This window comes from Myotis brandtii, unplaced genomic scaffold (genome assembly GCF_000412655.1).
Source record: "Myotis brandtii unplaced genomic scaffold, ASM41265v1 scaffold1464, whole genome shotgun sequence".
In the NCBI taxonomy this organism is placed as follows: domain Eukaryota; kingdom Metazoa; phylum Chordata; class Mammalia; order Chiroptera; family Vespertilionidae; genus Myotis; species Myotis brandtii.
Window position 1 is genome coordinate 74,672 of NW_005355263.1, and position 26,711 is coordinate 101,382.

At 40.3% G+C, this 26,711-nt stretch overlaps 1 protein-coding gene across 5 annotated transcripts in view; it reads right to left on the minus strand.

Moving 5' to 3' along the window:
- Positions 1–26,711, minus strand: part of TMEM45A (transmembrane protein 45A) — an 82,253-nt gene that overhangs the window by 19,941 nt on the left and 35,601 nt on the right. The window contains exon 1 of one of the 5 annotated variants that reach the window (XM_014535586.1): positions 1,252–1,426. The exons of 3 other annotated variants lie outside the window; for them this stretch is intronic. The gene's annotated coding sequence lies outside the window, so the exon portion shown is untranslated. Of the gene's footprint in view, positions 1–1,251; positions 1,427–26,711 lie in introns of those variants that run through there. One more of the 5 variants, XM_014535588.1, reaches the window with a different exon arrangement.

Below are 26,711 nucleotides of genomic sequence, written 5' to 3' on the forward strand. Positions count from 1 at the left end.
TGTGTGTGTGTGTGTGTGTGTGTGTGTGTGTATATATATATATATATAAACAGGTTTGCTATATTTGCTTGACCCAACAAAACCAGTTGCTCCTGGCACCGCAAATGACATTCATTTTACTTCTTTTTTTTTTTTTTTACTTCATTTTCAATGTGGAAAGAAAAAGTTGCTTAACTCCTCAAATATCACTTATGTGTCATCTCCTAGATGACACCATTACCCATAGATCTATTTTTTGCTTCCTGCTTTACTATTCCCTGTAGACAAAACTTATTACTTGTAAAATCCAAGTACTCCAGAGTTTGATTAGATTTTAATCCAAAGAACAGACACCTTCCCCTTGGAGAACAGAGGGCATGCCTCGCCCACAAAGCAGAACATACCTGCCGGACAGCCAGCAGAAACCCCAGGGGAAATCTCCAGGCAAGGAAACAAAAGGGTACTTTTTCAACATCCTCCCTGCCTGATCTCACCACTTATAATCTCACAAAGGGAAAACGGTTCTTCCAGGCCCACAAGAGTACAAGATTCAATCCCTGACTCCTAACTGCAGTTCATCCTGAAAATGCATACTCCTTCCCCATCCAAAAACCCCTCTGCTCCTAATGACACCAAACATCATCCTCTGGGTTAAAGATGAGATACAACTCCCGACACCCATATTGGCCCCTTTTCTTCTGACTGCCCCCCTCCAACACACACACACACACACACACACACACACACACACACACACTCATTCAATACCCAAAAGGGAAATATTTTAAAACTCTGGCACTTAGAGATAATATTGGTTAAATTTCCAAGATCTAAATTGGGTGTTAGGTGCTAATTCTCAGTATTACAGTCACATAAAGTTCAGACTAGGCCTGTGCACAGAAAGAGGAAACTAGATCTGAAAAAAATATTCTACAGTTTTCTTGGTGAAATTAACCAAATAGCTAATGTCAATAGAAAATGAATACCATGGAGAAAAACTTAAACCAAAATTTCACCTTGAGCCACCACTAAAATAAAGTATTTCAAAATCTTAATTAATGACTCATATTCCAAAACACATCTGTAAATTCTAATACACCAAAACAATTTGAACTACTTCTTGAGCTTCATGTTACTATTTGCCTTAACATTCAAAGCAAAGTATTACGTAAGCATATGTAGCTTTAAATATTTTTGATTCTCAAGCATTTCATAAAAGCACTTTCCCAAATTTCAACTGTTTTGAGGTTTTCTTAGTTAAACTCTTCTTACCTTCACACTTTTCTCAATGTCAAGTTCAACTCAATTTTCTTCTTCCCAGAATTTATAATGGTTCTGTTCTCAAGAAGGAAACGCAGATACTGAATGTTCTCAATCTAAAGCTGTTCTTCCTTGGAGATTAAACCAATGTGCTCATGTCTCCAGGAATGAAGTTGAGCAGATGAGCCTTCAGAATGTCACAATTCCTGCATAAATCTGGATCTAGGGACCACACCCTTTTGAGCATCATACCTCTCTGTCTAAACTTGTGCAATAGAGTATTTCCCAATGAGGCTCACCTTATTACCCCGCCCACATGACCACTAGTTCCAGGCATGTACCACCTGCTATGAGAACCAAAGCCAGTGGGGCATGTGTGATCATTGCTCTCTCTCTCCAGGCCATCAAGATGAACATAAGACAAAGGAAATGGTTATGGCCGTGGTAACATAATAGAGCCTGTTAGACAAGTCCTATAAAGACAGTCCATTTCCTAATGTACAGTACCTCAAGCAAGAGATTATCACAGGTGCCAGGGCTGGAGTCACGACCAAAACCAAAGTTATAGGAATAGCAAAAGATGATGGGAAAAAATTGTGATACGTCAATAATAAAGTTCACTTGCTCCCAAGGAATATACAATCTGGTAGAGAGATAAGTGAACAAATTATTCTAAACCAATGTGAGGTTTGCACAACATGAATGGGAATAAGAAGAAAGGAACAATATGACTAACCTTGAGAGTAGGCAGCTGTTATCCTCTCTGGTAAATGCTTGGTGAGCTAGGGCCATGGCTCCGCCCATATAATGTTTTGCGCCTAGTTAGTACTCAATAACTAGCCAGTGAGTAATGAGCTCCTGCATGGACCTGACCTCCCTAAAACACTGACTTGGGTGGCAACCAGTATCAAAAACAGCTGTGGTGTTATTTAAATGCAGATTCCTGGGCCCCCCTTCAGATCTACTGAATCCATCAGCAGGGGGAGGCCCAGGAGTCTACATTTCAACAAGCACCCACCAGTTAATTTTTATGTATTCTTGAGTTTTGAGAACCAAAGTCTTAGAGTATATGAAAACAAGCAGAGTGGCACTATGACAGAAAAATTTAAATGTAACCTCCCCACCACCATACCCCAGAGGACATTTGTCAACTGTCAAGTGTCATGAACCCTGGCACCTGAGGTGTTTGCTCATTTTGGATAGAGGTGGGTGGCTCAACAGCTGCTCCTGAGGCCAGAGTAATAATATGACTCTGTCACAAGACAATAACCATGCTAGAGTGCCACCGTTCTAGTTATTTTATTTTATCAGATATTACTAAGGTCTTATTTTATTTTGATCTCTTCTACATCCTGCCTTTTATTCCCATACCCATCTCAATCTTTAAATAACTAAAACCATCTACGTCACATGGACAATTCTTAACCAAACATCCAGAATGACAAACAGAACTATAAACTTGAAAATATGATGGGAACTATAAACTTGAATGACAAACAGAACTATAAACTTGAAAATATGATGGATGGCGAGGCAAACAGAAAGTAAGAACAAATGCTATGTTGCATCACCTGCCTGTAACCAACTCTTCAATGTAAATAGGAGCCTGGACTGTTTCTGTTAGTAGTGTGGAGCCTGAGATGGGAAGGAAGCTAGCATTCATTGAACATCTGGTATGTGCTAATAACTTTTCAGTTATCCTATCTTTGAGGCAACTCAAGAGAGTATCATTTCCACCGTAGGTATGTGGAAGCTGAGGTGCCAAGAGATTTACTAACCTACTCTAAGTCACAGAGTTAGTATAGACCAGAGCTAAGATTCCAAAACCCTTATATATCTGATTCCAAATCTCATACCGTTCCCCTAGGTAAGGGCAAACACTAGGAAACATCTGTGATTAGCCCATCAAACAATTTTTATCAATAACCTTTGAGTAGGTTAAACACTGAAAGGGCTCTCCTGCTGGGACTCTCTACCATGAGAGAGTCGTCAGCACATGTAAAGGAGGGGAAGCTTTGTGTGTAGCCTGAGTATGTATTTACCATGCTATGAGCAAAGGCAGAGTGGACCAGGCTGCCAACAAACGGGAAAGCTGAGCTGAGTCGTCGGCAAGGTCTTCATTTGACAACAGTCTAGAACAGTGGTTCTCAACCTTCCTAATGCCGCAACCCTTTAATACAGTTCCTCATGTTGTGGTGACCCCCAACCATAAAATTATTTTCGTTGCTACTTCATAACTGTAATTTTGCTACTGTTATGAATCGTAATGTAAATATCTGATATGCAGGATGTATTTTCATTGTTACAAATTGAACATAATTAAAGCATAGTGATTAATCACAAAAACAATATGTAATTATATATGTATTTTCCGATGGTCTTAGGCGACCCCTGTGAAAGGGTCATTCGACCCCAAAGGTGTCGCGACCCACAGGTTGAGAACCGCTGGTCTAGAGGCTAGATATGAGTATCAGTGATGTGGTAAGAATCTAAAGAAGTCATTCTATAGTTCCACTTTATACTGCTTTACAAGTTCAAGTCAATGAACAATGATTGAGTATTTCATATATATCTAAGGATCTGCTTCGAGTTATTGGGGACTCCATGGTGAGCAAGTATATTCATTTTCTATTGCTTCTGTAACTCAACTGGAAAATGTTCTCCAATTTTAAGGGAATAGGTGATTAATTTAACCACTTCTGCAAAATAATCCCTTTTGCCATGTAAGGTAATACACCACAAGTTCTAAAAATTAAACATGGCAGGTAGAATGGGACATTATTCTGTCTACCATTGCAACATGTAAGGGTTAACAGTGTGTCCAGATAAAGAAGACAAACACATAGGACTGTGATACCAAAGAGATGAACTAAGATTTATAATAAAGGAATAAAATACTAGAGGTGTGCTCATTCCCTGCTGGTGGGAATGTAGATCGGTACAACCACTATGGAAAGCAATCTGGCGATTCCTCAAAAAAATTAAGAATAAAGCTACCATACAACCCAGCAATCCCTCTCCTGGGTATATACCTGAAAACCTCAAAATCATGTGTTTGCAAAGATATATGCACCCCTATGCTCATTGCAGCATTATTCACAGTGGCCAAGACATGGAAACAACCAAAGCATCCTGCAATAAAGGACTGGACAAAGATGTGGTACATCTACACAGTGGAATACTACTCAACCATAAGAAAGGATGACATACTGCCATTTGCAACAACATGGATGAACCTTGAAAATATTATGCTAAATGAAATAAATCAGTCATTAAAAGCTAAGAACCATATGATTTCACTCATATGTGGAATATAAAACTAAAGCTCATGAACACAAACAAAAGTGTGGTGGTTGCAAGAGGGAAGGGAGCGAGGGGAGAAGGGGATCCTAATGTATGGTGACAGGACATTTGGCTTTGGGTGGTGGGCACATGGTGCAATATACAGATCTTGTAATATAGAAACCCACACCTGAAACCTATATCTTCATGTTGACCAATGTCACTTAAATAAGTTTAATAGAAATAATATTTTTATGTGTTGAGCCCCTTCTTTTAATTTAGGGGCAGGAGAGAGACATATGATAGGATCTTGGAAGACTAGAAGGGCCATTTGAGCGGGACCTTGAAGAATTAAATAGGATTTGAAAGGTGGAGGTAAAAGAGAACAGCACTCCAGACATAAGGAACAGCATGAATTAAACTCATGGTGGCAGAAACATACAGGAGATGTTGAAGTCATTCCTACCACAGGAGTAGGAGACTAAAGAAAATACAGCTGGAATCCCAACATTTCGGAGAAGTTGGTGTCAGAAACAACAATACAAATAACCACTCAGTGGAAAAAAGTGCTTTTGCAATTAAATCTCTAGTTATAGATAAAAATTAAAGTAGACCTCTACCTCACACCAGATTCTAAATTAAATTTTTGGTGAATTAAAAACCTAATTATGAGAAATCAAATTTTAAAACTTTTTAAAAGAAAATATTGAAAAGTTCCTATTGACCTTGGGATAGGAAAGATTTTTTAAACAAGATACAAAAAGCAAAATAATGAAAAAAAGAACTGATAAATTTGAGCACATCAAAAATTAAAACTTTTATACATGAATGGCAAGGAAGCATAGGAAAAGATGTTCAACATAATTAGTTATTTGGGAGATGTTAATTAAAATAACAAATACCAATGCACATTCACTAGAATGGCAAAAGTTTAGAAGACTGACAGTATCAAGTATTAGCAAGGACAGGGAAAAAGTGAACCGTTTGTTTGTTTTGGATATTTTTCCATTGATTTTTAGAGAGAGTGGAAAGGGGGAAGGGAAGGAAGAGAGAGAGAGAGAGAGAGAGAGGCATTGATTTGAGAGACACATGGATTGGTTGCCTCCCGCATATGGCTCAGGGATTGAACCTGCAACCCAGGCACATGCCCTTGACTGGGAATCAAACCTGTGGCCCTTTGGTGCATGGGCCAACACTCAATCCACTGAGTTACACTGGCCAGGGCTTGAATAACATCTTAGTTGCTTCCAAGATTTGGCAATTATGAATAAGACTTCTATTAATATTCATATGCAGGTTTTTACATGTATGTAAGTTCCCAACTCATTTGAATAAATGCCTAAGAGCACAAGCCTGGATCATATAATAAGAGTATGAATAATTTTGTAAGAAGCTGCCAAAGTGTCTTCCAAAAAGGCTGTACCATTTTGCATTCCTGCCAGCAATGAATAAGAGAGAGTTCTAATTGTTCCAAATCCTCTCACACATTTGGTGTTGTCAGTGTTCAGGATTCTCACCATTCTAATGTGTGTGCAGTGACTTCTCATTGATTGTTTTAATTTGATGTTCCCTGATTGACATATGATAATTTTTTTATCTGTTTATCGTCTTTGGTGAGGTATCTGTTCAGATCTTTTGCTCACTTTTCAATTGGGTTATATTTGCTTTCTTATTGTTGAATTTTAAGAGTTCTTTGTATAGTTTGGATGTCAGTCCTTTGTCAGATAAAATTTGCAAGTATTTTCCCCCAGTCTGTAGCTTGTCTTTTCATTCTCTTAAAAGTGTCTTTCACATAGCAGTTTTTAATTATAATGTAGTCTAACATACATTTTCTTCTTTCATAGATTGTGTACTTGATGTTTTATCTAAAAACTCATCATTATACCCAAGGTCACCCTAATTTTCTTCTATGTTATTGTCTAGACATGTTATAGCTTTTGTATTTTACATTTAGGTCTGTGATCCATTTTAACTTAATTTTTGTGAAAATATTGATAGAAGGACTGTGTCTAATTCATTCATTTTACATGTGAATATACAGTTGTTTCAGCATCATTTGTTGAAAAGATTATCCTTTCTCTATACAGATTTGCTTTTGCCCCTTTGTCAAATATCGCTTGACTATATTTATGTGGGCCCATTTATGGATTCCTTATTCTGTTTCACTGATCTAAATGAATGTCTTTTCTTTCCCTAATGCCAAACTGTCCTGAGTACTGTAGCTTTATAGTAATTCTTGAAACTGAGTAGTGTCAGTCCTCTGATTTTGTTCTTCAATATTGTGTTGGCTATTCTGAGTCTTTGCCTTTCCATATAAACATTAAAATCAGTTTGTACACACACACACACACACACTTTGCTGGGATTTTGATTGGGATTGCATCGAGTCTGCACATCAGGTTATGGAAAAAACTGACATCCTAACAATATCAATTCTTCCTATCCATAAACATGGACCCTCTCCTCATTCATGTAGATCTTTTTTGATTTCTCTCATTAAAGGTTTGTAGCTTTCCTTATATAGATCTTGTACCTATTTTGTTAAACTTATACCTAAGTATTTCTTTTCTCTCCTTTTCTTTTTTGGGATGGTGCTAATACAGCGTTATGTTTTTTATTTCAAATTCCAACTGTTCATTGCTGATATACAGAAGCTTTCCTCATAGAGATCTTGTACCTATTTTGTTAAACTTATAGCTAAGTATTTCTTTTCTCTCCTTTTTTGGGATGGTGCTAATACAGTGTTATGTTTTTAATTTCAAATTCCAACTGTTCATTGCTGATATACAGAAGAACAGTTGACTTTTATATATTGACCTTGTAACCTGCAACCTTGCTATAATAGCTTATGGGCAACAGTAGTTTGGGGGTTTTTTTGCTGTTGTTGATTCTTTGGGTTTCCTACATAGACAATTATGTTATCTGCAAACAAGGACAGTTTTATTTCTTCTTTCTCTAGCTGTATACTTTATATTTCTTTTTCTTATCTTCCTGCATTAGCTAGGACTTATAGTATAATGTTAAATAGGAATGGCTAAAGGAGACATGCTGGCCTTGTTCCCAATCTTAAGGAGAAATCATCTAGTTTCTTACCATTAAGTACAATGTTAGCTGTAGGTTTTGTGTAGCTATTCTTTATCAGGAATGATCAAAGGAGACATACTGGCCTTGTTTCCAATCTTAAGGAGAAATCATCTAGTTTCTTATCATTAAGTATAATGTTAGCTGTAGGTTTTGTGTAGCTATTCTTTATCAAATGGAGGAAGTTTCATTCTATTTCTAGTTTGCTGCTTTTTGAATTCTTTTTAATTTCTTTTCAAACAAAACCTAGGAAGGTAGTTCAGAGCCAGATAATAGAGGACTTAAATGCCAAGTTAAGAAGTTTAAACTTTATTCTATGGACAATAAGAACCAACTGAATGTTTGGAGCAAAGAAGAGATACAACAGAGATATGTATCAGAACCCTTAAAACCATTCCATAATACAAAAATCTAGTTTCTATTTAAAGATGTCCAGAAAAGGGAACTCCTCCGACCTCTTTAGTAACCCATCTGGTGACATACAGACATCACTCTGTTAGCCTCATAGCAAACCTGAATTATTTGGAGGTCCCAGGGAAGATGCAGAATATTCATCATTTTGATGAACTGTTTCCTTAGAGACATGACTCCCAAACTCAGTCCCCACTCTCTGCCCAGAGGAGAAAGCTGTGTAATTGTGGTCCAGGTTTGGGGCACAGGCACCCAGTGGCCCACACTAGCTTACTACGCAATGTATGGCCAAAATGCAGTGAACGCACCTGAATCAACAGTGTTGACACATTCATTTACATCACACCTTCTAACAGGGGAGTGCTGTTGTCAGGAGCTCTATTTACAATGGCATCTGGATAAATCCTTGTCCTAGCTACAGAGAACTTCTGTAGCCCAGTTCTCATGGCCTTGGCTGACTCACCTCTCTTTACCCACTTCTTGCATACTGCTCATCCCCCTTCCTTTTCTCCCTTCTGCCTGCCACAACCCATTCTCAGTAGGCAGTAGAGAAGCATCAGGATTCTAAGCAAATTGCTTCCAAGAGAACGAGGACTAACTTTGGAAAGAAAGACACTGCTGGATCAAATTCCAAATTTAGACTTGGCTTGGATATCTGTGTGTGGAAGGGTGGTAGACAGAAGATAATTGATAGAAGCCCAGAGAGTCAAGAATAAGGAGAAAAGAAATGATTTTCCAACTAGAGCTAATAAATCTCTGATTTCTGAAACTCATAGACTTACAAACTACATAAGCATCCAGTTCCCCAACCCGTCAGCTTCATATTGCCTATGGGTGGATGTCTTTTCCCCAGCAGGCTACTTGGTGAAATTCATTCTAATCTGATTTTCCTCTGAAAACCTATTCTGGTTCTCTACTTCCTCCTTCCCTCCTGCCACCAACACACATCAATTTTATTTTATTTGAGTCCTTTTCCCTTGGGGAAGGTTCAGGGGTGGGGTCAGGTTTAGGGCCTCCATGTTTTGTTTTGTTTTTCACTGTATCCGTCTAACATACATCCAGCCTTGGCAACCACCCAAAATAACTCATCATTGAACCCTCACCCTCTGTCAGAGGGAACAGTGTGAAATGTCAGAGAAAGGAAGTCATTTTTTACCTGAGGACAGCTGTGATTCCCTGAGAAAAGCCTTTGACAAGTTTCTGGCTTGTTGAGAGGAAATTCAGTTTTCTTTGGAATAAGTGTCTCTAAGATTACTCAGAGATATATATGGGAATGACAGCAAGTGCTCTTGGCTGCCTGTTGTATCATTCATTCCCTCATTTCTCTATTTATCCATGTTTTCAACAAATATTTATGAAATAATCATGATGTGCCAGGTACAGTTCTGTCCATTAGGGACATGAGATCAAGTTAGAATCCTCATTTTAACCAGAGCCCAGGTGATTCATATGCACATTAAAGTTTGAGAAACACTGGTCAAGGGCAGAATTTCTCAAGCACAATTGACATCTCAGGCCCAAGAATTCTTTGTTACGTGGGGCTATCTGTGCCAAGAAGTTTAGCAAGATCTCTGGCCTCCACATACTAGATTCTGGCAGCACTTTCCTCCAGTTGTAATGACCAAAAATATCTACAGATATTAATAAACGTCCCAAGGAGAAAAATCACATTTTCTTCCCCAGTTAGGAAGTGCTGCTTTTGTGAATGCAAAGGAAAACCACAATGAAATACCACCTCACACCTGTTTGAATGGCTGTCATCAACAAGAAAAGAAATAACAAGTGCTGGAGAGGTGAAGAAAAAGGAACCCTCATACATTGCTGGTGGGAATGTAAATTGGTGCAGCCACTATAGAAAACAGTATGGAGGTTCCTCAGAAAACTAAGAATAGAGTTACCATATGACCCAGCAACCTACCTGAAAATTTTGAAAACATTTATTCAAAATATATGTATCCCTATGTTCATTGCAGCATTATTCACAGTGGTCAAAGTGCCTTTCAATAGATGATTGGATAAAGATATGGTACATATACACAATGGAATATTACTCAGCCATAAAGAAAAGACGAAATACTGGCATTTACAACACATGGATGGGTCTTGAAAAGATCATCCTAAGTGAAATAACTCAGATGGAAAATGTCAAGAACATATGATGCTAGGCATATGTGGGATATAAAACTGAAAGCAACAAATTAACAGACAAACAAATAAAAACTCATAGACATAGACAACAGTATGGTGGTTACCAGAGAGAAAGGGGGTGGAAAGCGGTAAAAGAGAGTCAAGGGGGTCAAATATATGGTGAAGAAGGAGACCTGACTTTGGATAGTAAACACACAATGACAGACGATGCATTATAGAATGATACACTTGAAATCTATATAATCTTATATTTTAATTTCTTGTTATTAAAATATAACATGCATATTGAAAACTTTAATAAATTAAATATTACAAGAAAACCAAAATTACTTTTTGAGATCTCTCCCAGTTACCAATACTTCTCACCAAATTAAGCACTATCCTGATTTTAATTTCTATATATTAGTTTTACCCAGTTTTAAACTTAATATATATTTTATAGTAATTTTTATATGTGTTTTATATATTCCATATAACTGTTTGTGAGAATACATCCTGTTGCCTGTAGTTTATTCATTTGTATTGCTATACAGCATTCAAATCTATGAAACCCATATAACTTTATTAAGCAATTAGTGGCCAGGTGGACAAATTCATGCACATTGAAGGAAAGTTAATTAGAAGAAATATTTTAATATCACCATTCGCCCTTTCTCTATAATAGAAATGTAAACCAAATTCACAATTGACAATGACAAATTGAAACACACATGTGCGATTGGCGCCAGTGAGAGCTTTATGTGTATCATGCATGTGCGAGTCAACTTAGCCTTTCATAGATATAGAACTAGAGGCCCGATGCACAAAATTCATGCACAGAGGAGGGGTGTCCCTCAGCAGGCCTGCACCCTCTCCAATCTGGGACCCCTTGGGGGATGTCCCACTGCCTGTGGGATCGGGCCTAAACCGACAGTTGGACATCCCTCTCACAATTCAGGACTGCTGGCTCACAGCTGCTCGCCTGCCTGATTGCCCCTAACCACTTCTGACTGCCAGCCTGGTCACCCCCTAACCAATCCTCTGCTGGCCTGATTGACGCCTAACTGCTCCCCTGCCGGCCTGATCGCCCCCAACTGCCCTCCCTGCTGGCCTAGTCGCCCCCCACTGCCCTCCCCTGCCAGCCGGATGGCCCCCAACTGCCCTCCCCTGCTGGCCTTATTGCCCACAACTGCCCTCCCCTGCCAGCCGGATGGCCCCCAACTGCCCTCCCCTGCTGGCCTTATTGCCCACAACTGCCCTCCCCTGCCAGCCGGATGGCCCCCAACTGCCCTCCCCTGCTGGCCTTATTGCCCACAACTGCCCTCCCCTGCCAGCCATCTTGTGGTGGCCATCTTGTGAACACATGGGGGCAGCCATCTTGTGCCAGGGTGTGATGGTCAATTTGCATATTTGCTCTTTATTCTATAGGATGTCACCCCCATAAATTTAATAAGTGTTTTAAAAGTACTAGTTAGAAGGCCTTTGGTCAAATCCCCTTAACATAAAAAGGATTTTTTCTTTTCTCTTAGGAAACAAAGAAATGTAACAAATTTAGCTGTTAACTATTGTATCAAAGTAAGCCCATCCAAGATTATGTGCACCTTTTTCAGAAAGATAATGTACACACTATTGCAACTAATAGAACAAACAAAACATCATTTGGAAAAATGATGTTTGCAAAATTCCCATGACCTTCTATATAAATATCTTTCAAGTTTGCCATTTCATATTACTACTAAGGACAAAGAAGGGCAGAGCATTAAATATGAAATACATGAAGTCAAGGATTTACCACTGGATGTAATCACTACCAAATACATTTGTCCTAGGTGCAATCGTATAAAGGTCTATATCTCCCCATTTTGAAACAGATGACCAACGAAGGCATAATAATCTGTGTCCATCACACAGTGAAAGTGATGACAAGATGACATGTTCCAATCTAGCTTATGAAAAAATAAATCACATAAGCAGAGGCTGAAACAGTATGGTGATAGCTGAGCACTGTGCAATTTTGACTGGAGTAGAGAGGAATCGTCAGCAGAAAAATTCTTTTGTCTCTCAGACTCTTGGCGTTGGGACATTTATGTCTCACTGTTTAGTGTAATTGTTATTTTTTAAATCCCAATCTAAGAAATAATGATTCCTGATTTTGGACGGTAACTATGACAAGCAAAGAAACAACATAATTTCAGCTATTGATAAACTAGCCCAAGATTTCAGGCTCAGCTTTGGGGAGTGGGGAAAGTGGTTCCACTTTCGAAGCGCAGAGCCATGCTGAGCTGAGCTGAGCTGAGCTGAGCCGGAGGAGGCCGCTGCAGCAGGGATTGCCTCTGTGAAGTGGATGAAGCCATCAGCCCAGTGCTACCCTCGAATGCATTGGTTGTATTGATTCCATTTCAGAGAAGAGGCAGCTGAGCTTGAGACATTTCACGTTTTGCCTGAATGTCCAGAGTCAGTAAGTGGTAGAAGGGAGAAGAAGAACCCAAATATCTGGGGTACTGGTGGACAGCGTTCCTTCTACAGCAAACACCCCTGCATTAGTGTCCTGTTGCTGCTCTAACAAATTACCACAAAAGTACAACACACGTTTAATAACATACAGTTCTGAAGGTCAGAAGTCTGACATGGATCTCCCTGGAGTAAAATCAAAGTGTTAGCAGGGCCACGCACCCTCTAGACCAGCCGTGGGCAAACTACGGCCCGCGGGCCGGATCCGGCCCGTTTGAAATGAATAAAACTAAAAAAAAAAAAAAAGACCGTACCCTTTTATGTAATGATGTTTACTTTGAATTTATATTAGTTCACACAAACACTCCATCCATGCTTTTGTTCCGGCCCTCTGGTCCAGTTTAAGAACCCATTGTGGCCCTCGAGTCAAAAAGTTTGCCCACCCCTGCTCTAGACCCTAGCAGGGGTAAGGAACCATTTTTCTGCCAAGGGCCATTTGGATATTTATATCATTTGTGGGCATACAAAGTTATCAACTTAAAAATTAGTGGGGAAAGAGCTAACATATTTCTCTTTGCTGGATGGTTGTGTCAATATTATATATTTAAAAAATAAAAATGTTATGTAATTAGAAAAAAATAAATTAAAAAAAATAAAATAAAAATAAAAATTAGCCTGCTTTAAAAAAATTATTTACAATGCTATTTGAATGATTTGTAAAAGCTGTGAATCTTGTTTTGTATCTGTGTATTAAACTTAATTTGCCAAAAAATAAAAATTTTAAAATGCCGTTAAAAAAATTAGCCTGTTATACTGGGTCAAATATTTAATTAACTCACCCCTAATGCCTTGGCAGGGCCAGACCAAATGATTTCTCGGGCCTTATACAGCCCACAGGCCAGATATTCCCCACCCCTGCTAGAAGCTCTAGGAGAGAATTCATTTCCTTGCTTTTCCCAACTTCTAGAGACTTTTCACATTCCTGGCTCCTGGCTCCTTCTTCCATCCTCAAGGTCAGTAGCACAGTATCTTCAAATCTCTCTCTGATGACCCAAGACCCATGTAATTGCATTGGGCAACTCAGATGACCCATAGTAATCTTCCCATCCCAAAATCCTTCACTTAATCAAATTTCCAAAATCCCTTTTACCATGTGCAGGAAACCAGAATACCTCACACTAAAATATGCCTTTTTGATATAAAAATTATTTTGAAGTCCCACCAACAACACAGAGCAGGGTAACGATTAAAAAACCAGCTCTGAGACTCCGCGGAGTTCTGGAAGGTGGAGCCCTGCAAGTTCCCACAGCCTCCCAGGCTCTTGTTTACACACTTCCTCTTAAATCTGTGAGTTTGATTGTTGATCCCAGTGCATGTGATTGCCCAGTTGGGGTCGCTAGCGGAGCTTGTAGGGGAAGATTGTTTTTGGGGAGCCTGGAAAACAGAGCTGGGAGTGGCGACTGGTGAACCAGCTCTGGGCGGAGCTGGTTCAGGTACAATAGAGAACTCCTGGTCAGAGAGGACTTAAAGCCTTGGAGGTCAATCCAGACACACTGCCACCCAGAGGCAGAGCCACGAACTGACTCTTCTGTACATACAAATACAGCAGTAAGGGGAACCAATACGGCCTGCCTTAAAATCAGGACTGTGGCTTACAACACGGAGGAACAGTGGAACAGTGTAAAATTCAACATTCTCCTGAATTCCAGGCGTGCCAAAAAGAAGAGTAGAAGATCTGAAGCACCTGCATTACTGCATTACTCCTTTTAACTAAGAAAACATTGTTTTTCTTTTTTTTTTTTCCCATCACCTGATTTTACCCTTTCAACTACTACATTTTTATTTTTAACTAGTATTATTACCGCTACCATTTTACCATTTTTTAAAGTGTCATTTTCTTTTCTTTTATTTTTTTTATTTTTTTATTTTGGGACTAATGTCCTCCATTCTATTTTCATCGTTCCTTTAGCAACATTTTTCTCTACCTCAATTTGCCTCTGTGCTAAACCCTCTTCCCCACTTTTTCCCTTTTGTTGTCCTGTTTCTCTTACCCTACTCCAGCTTTAGATTTTCCCTATTCTTTTTACCCCCTGTCAAAATTTCACCCTACTTATATACCCTATGTCCAATCCCCTGCTCTAAATCCTTATACACCTTTCCCTTATCTTCCTTCACTATCCAAATTTTTTTCTTCTTCTTCTTCTTTTCTCTCTCTATTGTTTATTGTTGTTTGCTCGATTGACGAGTATATTGGGGGTTTTTTTAGGATCGTTTGTGAGGTTAGTCTGCTTATTCTTTTTATTTTTCTCCCCCCGCCCCCCGGTTATTTCTGTGCTTCTGTTTTCCCTTGCGTCGCTTGATATTATTGGTTGTTTGTAGTTTGTATTCATCTCCAGGAATCTGCTGCTGTAAATTGTTGGTATTAGTGGCGGTTCTATAGGAGTTTTCTCCTCATATAAATAGTCTCTTCCCCTCTTATACTTCACTCTCTTTTCTCTCTTACTTTTTTTTTCCTCTTCTTTTTTTCCCTCCCTTTTTCCAATTTTATTTTTGCACTCCTTTTTTTTTCTTTTTTCTTTCTTTCTTTTTTCTCTTCTACCTTTTTCTCTTCTTTCTTCCTTATCTCCTAACTCTCTTAGCTCGGGTGGCCACCTTTATTTGGGGTTATTGATATCGTAAATACATTCGTGTTCAGTGCCTGGTACGTTGTGCCTTGTTGTGTTGTATTTTGTGCCTTTAAATCAACGCAGCAGATTCAAGCAACAGCGGCCTCCTGATCTCCACACGCTCTGTCTGGGGAACAGTTACTGTGTGTGAAGCCTCCCTCCACCAGCCAGAAGAGCCACCACAGCTGTGAACAGCACCCACCAGAGGCCCTGCTATCAACGGAGGAGCCACTGCTACCACAACCGCCCAAGGAGCAACCACAGCCCGAGGAGCCACTGCCACCCAGGGAGCAGCCACTGAACGACTCAACAACTAGATATGTCAGTGAGATCAAACATGGGTAGACAAAGAAACCCCCAAAGGAAAGAGAAGGAGGACTCGCCAGAAAAGCAGCTAAGTGAGACAGAGGCATGCAACATGATGGAAAAAGAATTCAGAATAAAAATTATTTTGAGCTGAAGGCAATTAAGAAGCAGCAAATGCTGGAAAGCTCTCTCTACTCCCCTCCCCTTTCTGCCTAAAGGCAGGTTATAAATCCTTCTTTCACAGAAAATAGATTCTTGGCTCAAAGATGGCACCAGAGGAATCTGCAAACAAACTTTACTTCATTAGTTGCTTCCATATGTCTACCTTCTCACAGTTTGCCTCCTAAAACTGCTTTTTCTTTCCTGTCATTTCCTTACAAATTTTTTGTTCTTTGCTAAAGATGCTATATAAACTGGAATTTTAAGCCACCACCTGGAGTTACTTTTCACTCAGGTTTTTTCCCCCTGTGATATGCACTGCATGCATTAATAAACTGTTTTTTTCTCAGTGTGGAGGTTCCTCAAAAAATTAAAAATAAAACAGCCTTATGACCCAGTGATTCCACTTCTGGGTATATATCCAAAGAAACCCAAAACACCAATTTGAAAGGATATATGCACCCCCATGTCTATTGCAGCATTATATACAACTAGAGGCCCAGCACACGAAATTCATGCACGGGGAGGAGGGTGTCTCTCAGCCCAGCCTGCACGCTCTCCAATCTGGGACCCCTCGAGAAATGTCCGACTGCCCGTTTAGGCCCAATCCCACCGCTCACCTGCCTGCCAACCAGATCACCCCCTAACCACTCCACTGCCAGCCTGATCGACACCTAACTGCTCTGCTGCTGGCCTGATTGCCCCCAACTGCCCTCCCCTGCTGGCCTGGTCACCCCTAACTGCCCTTCCTTGCCAGCCTGGTCGTCCCTAACTGCCCTCCCTTGCAGGCCTATTCCCCCCAACTGCCCTCCCCTGCAGTCCTGGTTTTCCCCAACTCCCCTCCCCTGCAGGCCTGGTTGCCCCCAACTGCCCTCCCCTGCAGGCCTGGTTCCCCACAACTGCCCTCCTCTGCAGGGCTGGTCCCCTCAATTGCCCTCCCCTGCAGGCCTGGGTGCCCCCCAACTGCCCTCCCCTGCAAGCCTGGTTCCCCCCTAACTGCCCTTCTCTGCTGGCCTGATCGCCCACAACTGCCCTCCCCTGCAGGCCATCTTGTGTCCACATGGGGCGGCCATTTTGTGTGTTGGAGTGATGGTCAATTTGCATATTACCTCTTTATCATATAAGAGGATAGTCAACATGTGGAAGCAACCCAAGTGCTCATCAATAGACTAAAAAAAGCGGTGGCACATTAAAAAACAATAAAATCTTACCATTTGTGACAGCATGGATAGATCTACAGGGTATTATGCTAAGTGAAGTAAGTCAGACAAAGACAAATACTACATGATGTAACTTATACATGGAATCTAGAGAACAAAACAAACAAAACAGACTTCTAGATACAGAGAATTTTTTGATGGATACCAGGGGAGGCGTGTTGGGAGTGGGGTGAAAAAAGTGATGGAAATAAGAAGTACTAATTGTTAGTTACAGAATAGTCATGGGGATGTGAGGTAAAGATTAAGGAATATAGTCAACAATATAATAACTCTGTATGGAACCAGGAGGGTATTACCTCAGGAACACTTTGTAACCTTTATGAATGTCTATCTGCTGAACTATACACCTGAAACTAATGCAGAAAAGTGTTAACTACAAACTGTAATCAAAAAATAAAATATTTTTAAACTGCGATGCATACATGGAGAGAGTCTCCTTATGTGTGCTGACATATAAATATTCATTTTTTACTGCACTGAAATTAATGCATTAAATTTTTCTTTCATCATCAATTGTCTCTCATTACACAGTTATGTTGACTGCTTTTTTGAATTATAAAAGCAATACATGTAAAAAATTAAGAATCCTATCTAATAAACAGGGAATATGCTAATTGACCCTCACATCATCGCAAAGATGGCAGTGCCCACAGCCAATAAGAAGGGAATATGCTAATTGACTGCCACACCCTCAAAGATGGTGGCACCCACAGCCACAAGATGGCTGGCAGGGGAGGGCAATTGTGGGCAATCAGGCCAGCAGGGGAGGGCAGTTGGGGGGGACCAAGCCTGCAGGGGAGGACAGTTTGAAGCAACCAGGCTGGCAGGGGAGGGCAGTTAGGGGCAACCAGGCCAGTAGGGAAGGGCAGTTGGGGGCGATCAGGCCAGCAGGGGAGCACTTAGGCGTTGATCAGGCTGGCAGGGGAGTGGTTAGGGGGTAATCAGCCTGGCAGGCAGAATCAGTTAGGGCAATCAGGCAGGCAGGCAGGCGAGTGGTTGGGAACCAGCAGTCTCGGATTGTGGGATCGGGCTTAAACCAGAAGTCGGACATTCCCCGTGGGGTCCCAGATTGGAGAGGGTGTAGGCTGGGCTGAGGGACACCGCCCCCCCCCAGTGCACAAATTTCATGCACCGGGCCTCTAGTAAATATATAAGAACACACAAAAGTAAAAGACCTCTCTTCAAATAAATAAATAAATGGATGGATAGATGATGATAGATAGATAGATGATTGATAGATGATAGATAGATAAATGATGATAGATAGATAGATAGATAGATAGATAGATAGATACTGTTTTTCTCTTGTTAATCTGTCTTTTTGTTAAAGAGTCCTGGCTAAAAATCTAAGATGGGTCAAGTTTCACCTCCCCTGTTTCTGCAAACCAGCTGGGATGCCCCACCAGCTCCAAAGCTGGCAGATGGAATCCTGGGGAAACTGACAAAATGCCAGTGAGTGATAGGTAAGAATTCTTACCGAAGTCAGCAATCTGGGATCTCTGTTTGCAGTGCCCAGCCAAGAAAGGAAGGTAAACTTTTTTCTTATTGCTCCCTTTCCAAATTTCCTTTCCAAATGTTTTTCTAAAAAAAAATTTGTGAAACTTCGTTCTTTAAAATTGTGACTCTGTGGATTTGATTTGGGGCTACATATAGCCTCTCAGAAATAGTCTTCATTTTCCTTGTCTCTGTCTTTTGTGCATTTGACCTAAGGAAGCCATAAAATGTCAGCTCTCCTTTCTTTGTTTCATCCGTGCTGGGAGGATTTCCAGTATAACTCATCCGGTGACACAGAGCAGCAGGTCTGTGCTCTCAGGCATCTCTGTGGGAGGCCAGAGCTGTCTTCCCACCTGAGACTGTGAAGGTCTTTACTGCCTTAGAGTATCTTTGGGAGAAATTTCGGCTCTTGAGGGGACTGCATCGTTTCGCTCTTTGGGAAACACCTCTTGTGTCCATGATTAAGCCATAAAGGCTTATTTTATTGGTTTTAAGCCATAAAAAGGCTTATCCATTAAAATGGATATACCTTTAAAGATTTGAACTCTTGTGTCTAAAAGGATTTTTTAAGAGAGCTCTTATTCTACACAAATGTCCTACTGGTACATAAAAATTAGCTTTAACAAGGTCCCAAGAACATACATCAAGGCTGTTTAATTGTTTCTTATGCATAACCAGACCCCATCAGCTCCAGGCTTCTCATATTTCAGGCCCCCTTCACAAATATATATATTTTTTCATTGAACTGTCTTACACTTAGGAAAAGAATATCTCAAATAGTAATTGCTTTAAATGTATAATAATAGACAAACATGTCCCTGAATTTCTTCTTTAAAAAAGATCACTTACACGCTTCCTCCCAGAGACAGCGTCAGAGGAATCTATAAGCAAAACTTACTCCGTTAGTTCCCTCCCATGTATTTACCTTCCCCTGGTGTGCTGCTCTTGAAACCCTAAAACTGCTTTCCTACAAAGTGACTGTTCTTTGGTTTCTGGAGATTAGGATATGGGCATCTTTGGGGGACCCTTATTCAGCCTACCATCCCTCCTTAGGAATGCTAGACAGAAAGAGGACCTCTGACAATTATAAAAATACAAACTTTTGAAAATCACCAACAGGCCCTACCCAGTTTTGCTCAGAGGATAAAGTGTCGGCCTGGGAACTGAAGGGTCCAGGTTCAATTCTGGTCAAGGACACATGCCTGGTTGCGGGCTCCATTCCCAGAAGGGGGCATACAAGAGGCAGGCGATCAGTGATTCTCTCTCATCACTGATGTTTCTATCTCTCTCTCTCTCTCCCTCTCCCTTCCTCTCTGAAATCAACAAAAATATATTTTTTAAAAAGCACCAACAGCCGTGGACAGTTTGGCTCAGTGGATAGAGTATCGGCCCTGGGACTGACGGGTCACGGATTCAATTCCGGTCAAGGGCATGTACCTCGCTTGCTGGCTCATTCCCCAGCCCCAGTCAGGGCGTGAGGGGGAGGCAACCAATTGATGTGTCTCTATCACATCGATGTTTTTCTCCCTTTCTCTGTCTCTCCCCCTCCCTTTCACTCTCTCCAAAAATCAATGGAAAATATCCTAGATGAGGATTAACAACAACAAAATAATAGTATTAAAAATAATAGTATCACCAACAGGCAGAGGGGAAGAAGAGGACAGGAACAGAAGTCGCCTTCCACAGACTCTCAAGTCCCAAGCCACTGAGGGAGACTCAAGAGCATAGCCTTGTCCACTTCTCAATCCGGGCTGCACCATAGCATCTCTTGAAGAGCTCATAAAAAAGCAATCAATGCCAGAACCCCATTCCTAGAGATTCTGCTTCCATTAGTCTGGGTAAGCCCAGGTATCATCATTTTAAAATTCCCCCTCCGGGAATAAGAGCCCTGAGTCTGGAATCAGATTACTTGCATACAAAGGTGAGCTCCACCACTGTGGGCTTGACCTGGGGAACATTATTTAATGTTGCCTCAGTTTCTCCTTCTATAAAATGAGAGTGCTGATATTTATAGAACTACCTTATTAAGCTGAGGATAAGCTGACATAATACAAGTATAGTTCCTGCCACTTAATAGACACTGCATAAATGTTACAAGTTGTTTTTGCTTTAAATGCCTCAAAGCTCTCCAGAAGGGTGTCTTATTCCAAGTCAGGCGGGAACTCAAAGTGATTTCTGTGTATCTAGGATGTGAAGGATGGGATCAGTAGGCAACTAAGCACAATCTCTTGTGCCCTGCCGGTTGTGATGGGCTCCAGCAGTGTCCACCCCAATGTGCCAAGGGAAGGGCATCATTAGGAGCACAGCTAGGGCTGCTTTTTATATACTCCTCATGCTGGATGGAGTACATAAAAAAATTAGATGAGTGAGTAAAAATAAATTGAAAGGCTGAATCTGGGGGCAGAAAAAAATGTGGTAGGCTATTAAATGGGAGGGATGCTAAGAGCCATCTAATAGTGCCAACACATTTTACATGTACCAATTAATTTAATCCTGATAGTTATTATCCTCATTTCAAGAAGTAATGATGAAGAAGTGCATTTCATAAAGATTATAACAGGTGGGAGGGGAAAATGGCGGCTGAATAGGCAGATGTGTCTCGAGCCTTATCCCAGAGCAGATAGAAGGAGCATCTAAATCGAATAACATCCACCTGGAATTGGCGAAGTAGACACAGCTGGTGAGACAATTCGCAGCCAGGAAGGGCAGAGGACGCCTACAGAATGGTAGGATCGGGGATATGGGCAGGAGAGAGTCACAAGACCATCGAGCAGAGAGGGTCAGAAGGAAGCTACATGGCACCAAGTCCATGTCCCTTGAGGACAGGTGTAATATCTGACTGTGGAAAGGAAGTCCACAGGGCTTCTGGCAGCAGGGGAGTATTGATCTAAGTCCACAGCCATGAGAGGCTGAGCCAAGAAAGGCAGCCAGAAGAGCTGCCCAAGCCATGCAGTGCCGGGTGGGGAGTGGGTGCGGGGGGGGAGGGTAGAAACTAGCAGTCATGTGGTTGTTTTGCCTCTGTTTTGTCTTTGCTTTTATTTGCTAAACCCAGTTCATAGAACCTTTCAAATACAAACACTCACCCGTGGCTGCAGTTCAGGTGGAGGTGCAGACTTGTGGAGTCTGGGGAGAGGCTATGGAGAAGAGTGGGTCAGGGAGAGGTGACCAGGAATCTAGTACTGAGACATTCCTGACCCTCCAGACCTAAGCAGTGATTTTTCTGAAGAGCCAGCCCTCCCAGCAGCCTCAAGACAGCAAATACAGCCACACCCAGACTACACCCTGAGCTGTATAAAAGACACAAAAACTCTAAGTCAGCGGTTCTCAACCTGTGGGTCGCAACCCCTTTGGGGGTCGAACGACCCTTTCACAGGGGTCGCCTAAGACCATCGGAAAACACATATATAATTACATATTGTTTTTTTGATTAATCACTATGCTTTAATTATGTTCAATTTGTAACAATGAAAATACATCCTGCATATCAGATATTTACATTACGATTCATAACAGTAGCAAAATTACAGTTATGAAGTAGCAACGAAAATAATTTTATGGTTGGGGGTCACCACAACATGAGGAAGTTTATTAAAGGGTCGTGGCATTAGGAAGGTTGAGAATCACTGCTCTAAATAGCCCCAAAGAGCCCTCTGGTACTGGGTTCAGTACCAGAAAGTGATATAGCACCCTCACCACCTATAGCCCTGTCAGAAACAGATGCTTGAGAGATTAAGATTGACAGCAGGCAGACAGACAAAATGGGCAGATTGGTCCCTCCTACTTGCAGCCAAGGCTGTGGAGATAGACACAAACAGAGGACGGGTTGATTGCTTGGAATTTCAACATGGTGCTGACTACCTAACAGGAAAGTAAGAAGTGGCAGACAGAACAAAAGAGTGGGGTCTTAAACCAGCCCCATGGGGCATTAAAACCAAGCTGAAATGAATGACACTTCACTTTTTTATTTTATTATTATTTTATATTTTATCTTTTACTTAAAATTTTTTGTTTTTTTTATTTTACTTTTTCCATATTTTTTCTTCATTCTATTTTTATTTTTTTATTGTTATTTTATTTTATCTTATTTTTTCTTTTATTTCCCACCCTTTTCTTCCTCACTTCTCCCTCTTTCATCCTTGTTTTCTCTTCTCTTGTCCCTGCTATAGTTTCTCTTTCCTTTCTTTTTACCCCTTGTTAAAATTGATCTTCTTTATCTGCTTTATTGATGTGTTATTATTACTATAGTCTCTGTTGGCTTACTCATATATCTAATTTCCTCTCCCATGCTCCAAGTCCACGCACCCTTCTCCTTTCTCTTTCTTTGCTAGTCAATTTTTTTATGCTTGTGTTTCCTCTCCTCTCTTGCTCTCTTTTTCTCCTAATTGTTTAATTAGTCTGACTCACTAAACGCAAGCTTACCTGCTCTCTTCTCTATTCTCCTTTTTTGAAAATGGATGAATACATGAACAGATAAATTTAAAAATATTTTCTTGTTTTTTTTTCTTATTCTTTATTTATTTTTTAATTTTGTAAATTTTTTTCTCTTCTTATCCACTCATTCTCTTTCTACCTAGACTATACTGAATCAAGGACCTCCCCCTATTCATTCAATTCCTTAACCTTATTTTCTGTATATAAGCTCTGCCTCTACAGATTCTGCCCCTCCCCCTTTTTTCTGAGTGTTTATTGTTTGCATTTTTTAAAAATATATTTTATTGATTTTTTTACAGAGAGAAAGGGAGAGGGATAGAGAGTTAAAAACATCGATGAGAAAGAAACATCGATCAGCTGCCTCCTGCACACCCACTACTGGGGATGTGCCTGCAACCAAGGTACATGCCCTTGACTGGAATCAAACCTGGTATCCTTCAGTCTACAGGCCGACGCTCTATCCACTGAGCCAAACTGGTCAGGGCTATTTGCATTTTTTGGTTTATCAGTTTGTTTTGTGGTGTTTTCTCCACATATATGTGTTTTCTTCCTTTTTCTAATTTTTCTGTTCTCTCTTATCTTTTTTCCTTTCTCAATATCATTTTTGCTCTTTTCTCTCTCCCAAGTCTCTTTTCAGTGGTGGTCACTTATATTGGGGTTATCGGTGTCGTGAGTACATTCGTGTTTTGTTCCCTTTGTGTTGTGCCTTGCCGAGTTGTATTTTGGGCTGTTCAGTGAAAATGGTAGAGAGAGAGAGCCACATAACCAGACACCGGAGAGGAGACTTCATCCACAAACTGGACAATAACACTCAAGACCCAACTACACCAAAAGAACCCAAATATCCCAAATAGGGGGCATCCCAAAATACCCATCCCAGAAGACCAGAGATATTGCACCACTGGATCCCACAAAACATCTACTATCAAAGACAAATTCAAAAAATCTGGGTGGCATAGCAGTTTGATCTAATACATAGAAACAATCACAAAGGAACAGCAAAAATGGGGAGACAAAGAAACAACCCCTATTCGAAAGAAAAGGAGGAATCAACAGAAAAGGAAATAAACAAAATGGAGGCAAGCAATTTGTCAGAGAAATAATTCAGAGCAACGGTTATAAGGACACTGAAAAGGGTGGAAGACAAATTTAACAACATGTATAAGAATCAAGAAGAAATGAAGAATGACATAGCTGCAATAAAGAATACAGTGGAGGGGTCCGAGCAGCTTGGGAGACAAAGCAGCAGCCAGGCAGCCCAGGTTTGCCAAGCCACTAGGCACCCCACTGCCCTTGGGCACCCAGCATGTGCCTGGCCTGCCACCACAATACCCAAGAGGAAGGTCAGCTCTGTGGAGGGGGTGGCCAAGGAGGAGCCCAAGAGGAGGTCAGCCAGGTTGTCAGCCAAACCTGCTCCTGCAAAGTGGAAACGAAGCCCAAAAAGGCAGCAGGAAAGGATAAATGTGCAGACAAAAAAGTGCAAATGAAAGGAAAAAGGGAGCAAAGGGAAAGCAGGCTGAAGTGGCTGACCAGGAACCTAAAGAAGATCTACCTGTGAAAACAGAGAAACTAAAAACAAGGAGAGTCCAACCTCAGATGAAGCAGGAGGAAAAGAAGCCTAGTCTGAATAATGTCATATACCATGTCTTATCAGTGGTCCCTGTCTCCCTTCTTGTACAATCCAGAGGAATATTTTTATCAACTATTTTGTAAATGCAAGTTTTTTAGTAGCTCTAGAAACATTTTAAAAAGGAGGGAATTCCACCTCATCCCATTTTTTTAAGGTGTAAATGCTTTTTTTAAGAGGTGAAATCATTTGCTGGTTGTTTGTTTTTTGGTACAACCAGAAAATAGTGGGATATTGAATATGGGAGACTTTGATTGTCTTGGGTGTCAGCTTCATATTCCATAGATGGGGGTAGTGTTTATATCCTATAATACAAAGCATACTAAATGGCAATTTAGAGTCAGTTGTGCATTTGCTATGTCTTGAATATTTTAAATTACTTCTATTCACATGTTTTTGGTAGAATTATTTCCTAAAGAAAACTACTCCTTGATCTTGGCTCTTCCTGTCAGAATTTTGTGCATCTGTAACATCTTTGATGTGGTAGTCCAGTTTTCCTAGTAACTTTGTCAATGTGCTGTGAAAGATTGAAAATTTGATTATGTAGTATACATGATATTAAATTGTGAATCAGTGGGACTTTGATGTAACAGCATATCAACATTTGGAGATAATGGTACTTGATACTCTATTAAGGAAAGTTATCCTCTAAATTTTAAGCTGGAAAGTCACTGGAATAACTATTTAGAAAAGAATCACAACTACATGACTTTACATTTTTTGTTACATATGTTATAGTGGGACTTTGCTGTAACAGCATATCAACTTTTGAAGATAATGGTACTTGATACTCTATTAAGGAAAGTTAGCCTCTAAATTTTGATCTGGAAAGTCACTGAAATAACTGTTCATAAAAGAATCACAACTACATGACTTTACATTTTTGGTACGTAAGTTAAGAATTGTGTACATATGAAATGTCTGTGTAAATTTTTTAGGGGAAAAAAAAAGAACACAGTAAAAAGTTTCAACAGTAGACTAAGAGAAGCTGAGGACTGCACCAGCAAGTTAAAAGACAAGGTAGAAAAACCACCCAAGCACAGCAGCAACTGGCAAGAAAACTTAAAAAGCAGGAGGAGAGCCAAGGGAACTTTGGGACAACATGAAACAAAACAACATCTGCATAATAGGAGTGCTAGAAGGAGAAGAAGTGAAGCTAGGAAAAGAAAACCTGTTTGAAGAAATAATGATAGAAAATTTCCCTGATGTTGAGAAGAAAAAAATCTAGACAAGCCCAAGACACACAGAGTCCAAAAGAAGATGAACCCCAAAAGACAGACATCAAGACACATCATAATTAAATTGGCAAACATCAACGACAAAGTAAGAATCTTAAAAGCTGCCAGAGAGAGAGAGAAAGTTACCTACAAGGGATCTCCCATTAGACTATTAACTGATTTCTCAACAGAAACACATCAGGCCAGAAGGGAATAGAATGAAATATACAAAGTTATGCAAAGCGAGGGACAGAATCCAAGAATACTATCCCCAGAAAGGCTACCATTCAAAATTGAAGGTGAAATCAGGAGCTTCACAGACATAAAAGGGGTAAGGGAGTTTATTAACACCAAGCCGGCAATGCAAGAAATGCTGAAGGGACTGCTGTAAAAAGAAGAAATAGAAAGGGAAGAAGGAACACAGGCATAAAGAATAAAAATAGCGACAAACAAGTACCTATCAATAATAACCTTAAAACATAAATGGATTAAATGCTCTAATCAAAAGACATACAGTAGCTGAATGGATAAGAAAACATGACCCATATATTTGCTGTCTACAAGAGACCCACCTCAGAACAAAGGGCTCACACAGACTGATAGTGAAGGAATGGAAAAAAAATTTTCAGGCAAATGGAAATGGGAAAAAAGCTGGGGTGGCAATATTTATACCTGACAGTATAGACCTCAATGTGAAGGCCATAAAAAGAGATAAGAAAGGCCACTTCATAATACTAAAGGGAGCAATTCAACAAGAGGATATAACTCTAGTAAACATATATGCACCCAAAACAGGAGCATCCAAATACATTAAAAAAAACTTCTGGGAGATATCAAGGGAGAGATTGACAGCAATACAATCATAGTAGAGGACTTTAATACCCCATTGACACCACTGAATAAATCCTCTAGACAAAAAAATCAGCAAAGAAACAGCAATCCTAAATGACTCATTAGATCAGATGGAATTAATTGACATCTTCAGAACATTTCACTCCAA